The sequence below is a fragment of the Pan paniscus genome, chromosome 11, assembly GCF_029289425.2.
Source record: "Pan paniscus chromosome 11, NHGRI_mPanPan1-v2.0_pri, whole genome shotgun sequence".
NCBI lineage: Eukaryota > Metazoa > Chordata > Mammalia > Primates > Hominidae > Pan > Pan paniscus.
The window spans coordinates 51,335,331-51,343,298 of record NC_073260.2 but is presented as its reverse complement, the minus strand read 5'-3'; the positions used below and the strand labels follow the sequence as shown (position 1 = coordinate 51,343,298).

General features: G+C 46.7%; 1 long non-coding RNA gene across 1 annotated transcript; it reads right to left on the bottom strand.

Moving 5' to 3' along the window:
- Nucleotides 1-496: 496 nt before the first annotated feature.
- On the bottom strand, nucleotides 497-6,614 carry LOC130540487 (uncharacterized). Its single transcript, XR_008954455.1, has 3 exons — nucleotides 6,252-6,614; nucleotides 1,348-1,401; nucleotides 497-552 (listed from the first exon to the last, which is right to left on the bottom strand). It is a non-coding gene; the product is annotated as an uncharacterized LOC130540487 (long non-coding RNA).
- Nucleotides 6,615-7,968: the final 1,354 nt, after the last annotated feature.

Genomic DNA, 7,968 nt, shown 5'->3' with positions numbered 1-7,968 from the left:
CAATCAGCCCACAGACCCTCCCTCCCTGCATGTGTGCCCAGAGATCAGGCCCTGGGGGTTTCTTGGGCCCCAAGGCCTCTCCTCCAAGACACAGGAAGGGACAGTCCGCCTCAGGCTCCAGGTACCCAGCTTCACACTCGCCCCCCAAGGCCCTCTGGGCCCATCTCAAAGGAGACAATGAGGTGGCCTGGCACTGCCTGGACATGCCATCTACCCTATTCCTGAGTGTCAGAGTGGGAGAAGGGAGGGACATTTGGCAGAGGAGCCACCCTGTGCTGCTGGGTCTCCCAGGGCCCTTCCCACAGAGCCCCGATCTAGAGACACAGCACAGAGGCTGCAGACAAATTAATCCAGAACCTTTGAGTCTGAGCCAGGGACCACATGAGGACTGTCCCCAGACAGCCAGAAGGCCCTTTGCTAGTTCCTTGGTACCTCAGTGGATGCAGCAACAGTTCTTCTGTTGGGGTCTAGCGAGTGTGTCCTGGGGAGGGCTCACCTGTGCTTCCTCAGTGGTTCCAACTCTGCTTCTAAGAAAAATTACTCATTCTAGGGCTGGAACAGAGAAAATACAAGATTATTTTGGAACATCTTGTGCCAGAAAGTAAAAAACTGCTGACAAGAGTAACAGAGACAAATCAAAAAGACATAAAGTCAGACATAAAGAAATGTCTACCACTGGCCTAATCTTGGAGAATTGGAGCACCAGAATCATGAGCTTTCCCTTCTCCTTTATTTATTGGTTTTATTTCTCCATGTAGAACAAACAAGAGAATATGAAAATAATCATCTGGCAACCATCACAGTAATACTTGTTCAAAGACAAGACATCAATGAAATACTAAATCTAGTGGGTTTTTAGGAGTAACCAGATATTTACAGAGCCTCAAAGTATCTCCACACAAAATACGGTTGAACTACAAAAAGAAATTCATAACATTAGTATGGACAAACCTGGCAGGTACTCCTTAAGTCTCCTACTACATATAGTAATAAAACCTGTAAAATGCAAAGAAGCCTTCGATGACCTTTACTAAAGTATCAAGGATGATTTGATTGTTTGGCTGTTTAAACAGCTGACATTTGGGCAATTTGAGTATGTCAAACTCCATAATACTGGTGTTCATTTGCAAGATCCACTTAAAACTTAAGGGGGCTAAAAAACATCATTTAAAATACCATAATAAATTTTCATCATACATATGATATGAAAATATTCTACTTTAGTAATGAGAAGCAATTAAAATTTCATGTAAATAGCCCAGTAATAAAGTTTTATGATCTTTTAAATCACACAACCTTTCCTTAAGATTTTATGGTTAAATATTCTCTTTATTAGATGTGGCTTACCAGTGGATTCTAGAGAAGAAAGCAGATGGGAGCAAGTGCCCAACACAGCAAAAGCTGGAAAGAAAAAGAAAGGATTATGTTCTTTACCCAAAACATTTCAGTTAACTAAGTGTGAGTTTAAAATCTAAAGAGTTGAGAACGTTATCAGAGTTAAAAAGAATGAGAAATATGTACGTACAATTACAATACAAAATCACTATTAAATAATTAACGCATGGCATTAATTCTAATTGTGGTTAAATATCACAGCTTTTCCATTCTTTATACATGTACTCAACACCCACGTGCTAAGGCACTAGAATCAGTACTGGAATTACAATATGAAGATGGCATGGTCCACCTCTCAACAGTCCTATGCGATAACCTAAAACAACAGACAGGCAGGCAATGTCCGTATAGAGTCATAGACACTATGACAGGTATAAAGCAGGGCACTACTGAAAAACACAGAAGAGACATCTATCCCACTTTTGTGTCAATATCATGGGCTTTGTGGAGGAGATAAATGGGTTGATACTTGAAGGACAAGGAAAAGCTTGCCAGATAGATGAGGCGAAGGCAAAGAGCCTGAGGTGAGGAAGAGCCCTACAGAGTTCTACTCCGCCCACTTTGGTGCTAGAGCAAAGGGCAGAGTGCGGTAAGCGGCGAGACATAAGGCTGAGTAACCTGACAAGAATTACATTGACACAGGTGTTTTTATTTCATGGTGAAAATTTTGGAACTTTTCCTGAGAACAGATGTAAGCCAATGGCACAGTAAATGACAGGAGATTTAAAATGTCACCTGTCAAGCGACTGCTTATGAAGGGTTTTTCCTCAACTAAGTATTTCTAAATGAGTCTGAGGTCTGTTGGCCTTCAATCTCTACCAAAACCCAGAGAACTTGATGATGACTTTGTTTTCAGAGAATCCTTTCAACGTGCTGGCTGACAGTTCCATGAGGATGGCAAAAGTGAAGAAATTGTAGAGTCAGTAAAAAAGAGATGGATACACTTCTTGGGAATTTTTTAAGCTATCGGACATGAGGAATTAATGGTACATGAGTATACTCTTCACTGTGAAAGTTTTTGTTTTCACATCTTTCACTAGATGTGTGTAAGGAAAAGATACTGAACGTAGTATCTACTAACCCAATAATGAAAAGGAATGCCATTTGATATTTACACTTTATTACTAAAATAAACCTAAATTTAATTAATAAATTTTGGAAACATACTTTTCTTTGTTTCTGTAATTATTTGTTCTACACAGTCCGGCTCCATCTAAAATACGTAAAAAAATAATAATGTTTAAGTTAAACAAGAGACATTATCATGAGAATAATATATCACTTACAAAATGTGGCCTTTAGTATTTTTAGGGACTAGACGTAACATGAAGTTTGCTTAAAAAGAAAAGTAATCACATAAATAAAGTAAAATTCCTACTTATTTTAAGTTTAGATAATAGAGAATGTATCTGTGCAATGCTGTTTAGAGTAATCTGACAAAAATAGATAATATTGGTCTATTGGATATACATAATTTTTGAAGGTGGTGTTTTATTAGTACAAAGGTTAAATAATGGCCGGCCATGGTGGTTCATGCCTGTAATCCTAGCACTTTGGGAGGCCAAAGCGGGCAGATCATGAGGTCAAGAGATCAAGATCATCCTGGCCAACATGGTGAAACCTCGACTCTACTAAAAATACAAAAATTAGCTGGGTGTGGTGGTGCATGTCTGTAGTCCCAGCCACTCGGGAGGCTGAGGCAGGAAAATTGCTTGAACCCAGGAGGCGGAGGTTGCAGTGAGCTGAGCTCGTGCCACTGCACTCCAGCCTAGTGACAGAGCGAGACTCCATCTCAAAAAAAAGAAGAAAAGAAAAGTTAAACAATTAAAGTCATATTTTGCAGTGAATGCATTGCTTTGAAATTCTTAGCAAAACTGTCCTTTGTAAAAGTTTAATCCATTTTTTTACTTCAGTAATTTTTTTCTTAAAAAGAAATTTATATTTACTTACAGAAAATTTTTTATAGTAAATTTTTCTTTTTTTTTTCTAGTTTGTATTCTAAATTAAAGTGGTACCTGTGTAAGTTTCTTCCAAAGGTATATCGAGGGATGCTGAGGTTTGGAGTACAATTGAACCCATCACACAGGTAGTGAGCATAGGACCCAAGAAGTAGTTTTTCAACCCTGGCCCACTCTGTCCCTCCCCGTTCTTATTTCCCGGTGTCTGTTGTTCCTATGTTTATGCCAATGTGCACCTAATGTGTAGCTCCCACATATGAGTGAAAACGAGATACTTGGTTTCTCTTTCTGCGTTAGTTTGCTTAGGATAGTGGATTCCAGTTGTATCCATGTTGCTGCGAAGGAAATGATTTTGTTCTTTTCATGGCTGCACAGTATTCCATGGTATATATATGGAATTTTCCAATCTACCTTGGATTTTCAATCTATCTTTGGTGCACCGGGATTGACTCCATGTCTTTGCTATTATGAATACTGCTGCAATGAACATACTTGTGTATGCATCTTTTTGTTACAATGAGTTATTTTCCTTGAGGTATACCCCTAGTATAGTAATGGGGTTGCTGTGTGTGGGATTACACATGTGCCTGCCACCACTCCTGGCTAATTTCTGTAGTTTTAGTAGAGACAGGGTTTCATCATGTGGGCCAGGCTGGTCTCAAACTACTGACCTCAGGTGATCTGCCTGCCTTGGCCTCCCAAAATCCTGGGATTACAAGCATGAGCCACCACACCTGGCCAAGCACAAAGCTTTTAACAGAAAAATGGAAATGAACCTTTCAGTGTTTTGTTTATTTAATTCATAAAATGCACTTATTTTGGATTCTATTAAATAATAAATATCTATATGTCATTAAGTGTTTGGTTGTCATTCACTTGTGATTACGGGTGGAAAGAGTTAAGATGATGCAAAGAAACTTTAAAAGTGGTATAGGCTGGGCATGGAGGCTCACCCCTGTAATCCCAGCACTTTGGGAAGCTGAGGTGGGTGGATAACAAGGTCAGGAGATTGAGACCAGCCTGGCAAATATGGTGAAATCTCATCTCTAATAAAAATACAAAAATTAGCCAGGTGTGGTGGTGGGCACCTGTAGTCCCAGCTACTCAAGAGGCTGAGGCAGGAGAATCACTTGAACCCAGGAGGCGGAGGTTGCAGTGAGCCGAGATCGTGCCACTGTACTCTAGCCTAGGCAACAGAGCAAGACTGTCTCAAAAAAAAAAAAAAAAAAAAGTGATGTGAACCACAGACAAACTACAATCAAGTAGAGTAAGACCCTAGGTGTACCACCACCACTGCCACCGAGGCCTTCGTTACAGCACCCACAGGTTCCTCCCCACCCCAGAATGGGATGGGCCCTGCAGTGCTCCTATTCCCCCTTCCCGGCCCCCAGACTTCCTACTGCTACCACCACTAGCGCCGATGCCAATACAACCACCGTCACCCTCAATGTACCAGCCCACCCGACCAGGCTCCTACCACCTGGCCCCCGTGGGTGTCCTCCTACCGCTCTGATCGAGCTGCAGTCTCCATCACCACCACCAACCACATGAGGCAAGCTGCAGAACCACGTCATCTGCAGGCTAAACCGTACCACAGGCAACTCCTCCTTCTCCTCCTTCAGCCTGGCTTGGAGCAGCTGGGCAGGCAAAGCCCAAAAAGCCCAAAACAGGATTCAGGGAGTGGAACCATTAGAGCCTCACCTTGTCACACTGGTGACTGGGTGGCAGGGATCAGCTTCATTGAAGGCACTCACACCCACCTTCCAAAGTCCAGCCTCTCCTTCTGGCAAGAGCTGGCCAGGAACTGGGGCCTGGGGTGGGAGTGAGTGCCTTCACTGAAACCAGCCCCTGGCCAGGTCCAGCCAGCCAGGAATTACTGGGCCCACCAGGGCTGCCTTCCTTGGGGAGCCTGAGTACGAGAAACTCAGACCCAGCCAGCCCTCCCCACCCAAGGGCTGGTTCCCATTCCTGATGCCTCCACCCACAGTGCCCTGTCCCCCACTTCCCCCGTGGTGCCTACTACTCCCTGCCCAGTAGTCCCAGGTGGTCTCTGCAACACAGAGCATGAGGACAGGATGGGAAACCACAGTGGGTGTGGGGGCCCTGCCGTGCAATCTAGCTCAAGCAGGAGAAGATCTCCTTCTAGAGTCTGGAGTCCGGCAAGAGGAGAACGATCCCTTACTTGGAAGCCACCAGAAGGAAGAAGGAGGCCATTGCTGTCGCTGCCTTTGCCACCTCCTCAGCTCGCCAACACCGCTGGCAGTATAGCCCCCGTAGCACCCCTAATCTGCCCCCTGCCACTAGCAGTGTAGCCCCCAGATAGCACATCCAACACACCCTACAGTTTAAGGCAATGTAACCCCAATACTCCCCCCCAAAGCACTCCCCCCACACCGCAGGAAGTGTACCATCTGATAGTGCCCACAATCTGACCCAGCCACAGGTGTTGCTGCACTGGATAGCATCCCAAACCCGCCTCCCCCCACTCCACCACAGCAGTTCAGCTCCTGATGGCGCACCCCCCAGTCACAGGCAGTGCAGCACCCAACAATGCCCCTAAACCACCCCCCACTGCCAGCATTGTAGCCCTGGGTAACTCCACCCAACCCACCCCCTGCTGCAGGAAGTGCAGCAGAAGATAGCGCCCCTAACCCTTCCCCAGCCACCAGCAGTACACGTTAGTGTACACAACCTGCCTCCCCCCACCACTCCTGCCACCGCGGGCAGCATAGCCCCAGATAGCCAGCCAATCTGCCCCACCACCAGCAATGCAACCCCGGAGAGTGCCCCCAATCAGACCACTACCACAGGCAGTGTAGCCTCTAGCAGTGAGCCCCAATAGGACACCCAACCCTTGCCCCCAGAGACGTACAGGGCAGCCCCGGAACACTCACCTACCCCAACACATTTCTACCACTGTGGCTGAGCTGCAGTCTCCGACGTCACCACCAACCACAGCAAGGTGAGCTGCCACCAACCACAGCGAGGTGAGCCACGGTGGCACAGGCTCCAGCCTCCAGCATGTGGTGGTCCCCTCTTCCTTCTCCTAGTCCTCCAGCCCGGCAGAAGAAGCTCCCGCTGCCAGCCGCCCTCCTACTGGTCTGTGGCCACCACCAACCGCAGCGAGGTAGTGTCCCAGGCTCCAGGGATCCAGGTTCTATCCATTCTCCAGCCTCCATCAGGCGGAAGGTGGCGACCCCTTCCAGTTCTGTAAGCCGGGCACAGAGAAGTTCCTCAGCTTGACACAGAAGAGCTTGAAATGACCTGACATGACCTCAGCATGCTTTATCTACTGAGGTTATGCAAAAGCGGTTCCTGGACTACATGTTCTGATTGGACGAGAGAAAAAACCTCTAGGCCTACTTTGATTGGACTTTATTTTCATGCTGTGATTGGTTGTTAAGACTTGCTCTCATCCAGTCAGAACATGATCATGAAGTCCAATCAGAGTAAGCCTGGAGGTTTTTTTCTCATCCAATCAAAACATGCAGTCCAGGATCCTCCGTGGACATAACCGCAGTATATAAATGATGCTGAAAAGAAATCTGGTGTTTTCAGGTTCCTGTACTGACCTGTCGAGGTAGTCGCATCCCGGCGTAGAGGACTAGGAATCGGGAGTCACTGGCCGTATGCTGGAGGCTGGAGACGCGGGAGCGTGGCTTGCCTCGCTGCGGTTGTTGGCAGCGATGGAGATGGCGCGGCTGGAGAGGTAGAAGAAGGAAAACAGTTTTGGGATAGTTGGAGGTGGGTAAAGAGGGTAGTTAATGCCAAAGGGAAAAAAAGGATAGCTTAGCAGGAGACGGCGTTGCAAAAAGATGGCGGCGAAAAGATGGTGGGGAAAAAAGTTTTTGGGTACATGGAGGCGGAAAAACAGGGTGGGGAGCGGGAGGGAGGGAAGGTTTTGCAGAAAGCCGGTGGGTAAAAAGTGTTTCGATAGATGGAGGGGGGAGAGAGTGACGAGGAGGAGGAAAGAGGGTGGGGAGAGGGAGCAGGGATTAGAGGGTTGGGAAAACGACGGGAAAATAGTTTGGGGTAGATACAGGACAAAAAAGAGGATGGCAAGCAGGATTGGGGAAAGAAGAGCACGAGTGGTAAAGGGGGGAGACTTTGAAAAGATGGTGGGGAAAGTTTTGGGGGGTGGATGGAGGGGGGAAAAGAGGGAGATGAGCAGCAGTGGGGAGAAGGCTTTGTGAAAAGATGGGGGAAATGTTTTTGGGTAGATGGAGAAGGGAAAGAGAAATGGCAAGGAGGAACGGGGGGAAAGACGATGAAGAACACAGTTTTTGGGTGGATGAAGGGGGAAAAGACGGTGGTGAGCAGCAGGAGTGGGGAGAAGGTTTTGGGAAAAGGCGGGGGAAAATGTTTTTGCTTAGATGAAGGAGCAAAAGAGTGTGATGCGGGAGGGGTAAAAAGAGGGTGGCCAGGGATAAGAGGAAAAGACGGTGGGAAGAAACAGTGGGGAAAGGGTTTGGGTAGGTGGATGGGGAAAAGGGTGTTGAGCAGGAGAGTAGAGAAGGCTTTGTGAAATGATGGTGGAGAAAAATGGTGAAGAAGTTTGGGGGCAGATGGAGGAAGAAAAAGGGTGGCCAGAGGGAGGGGGTCAAAGGTGGTCGGG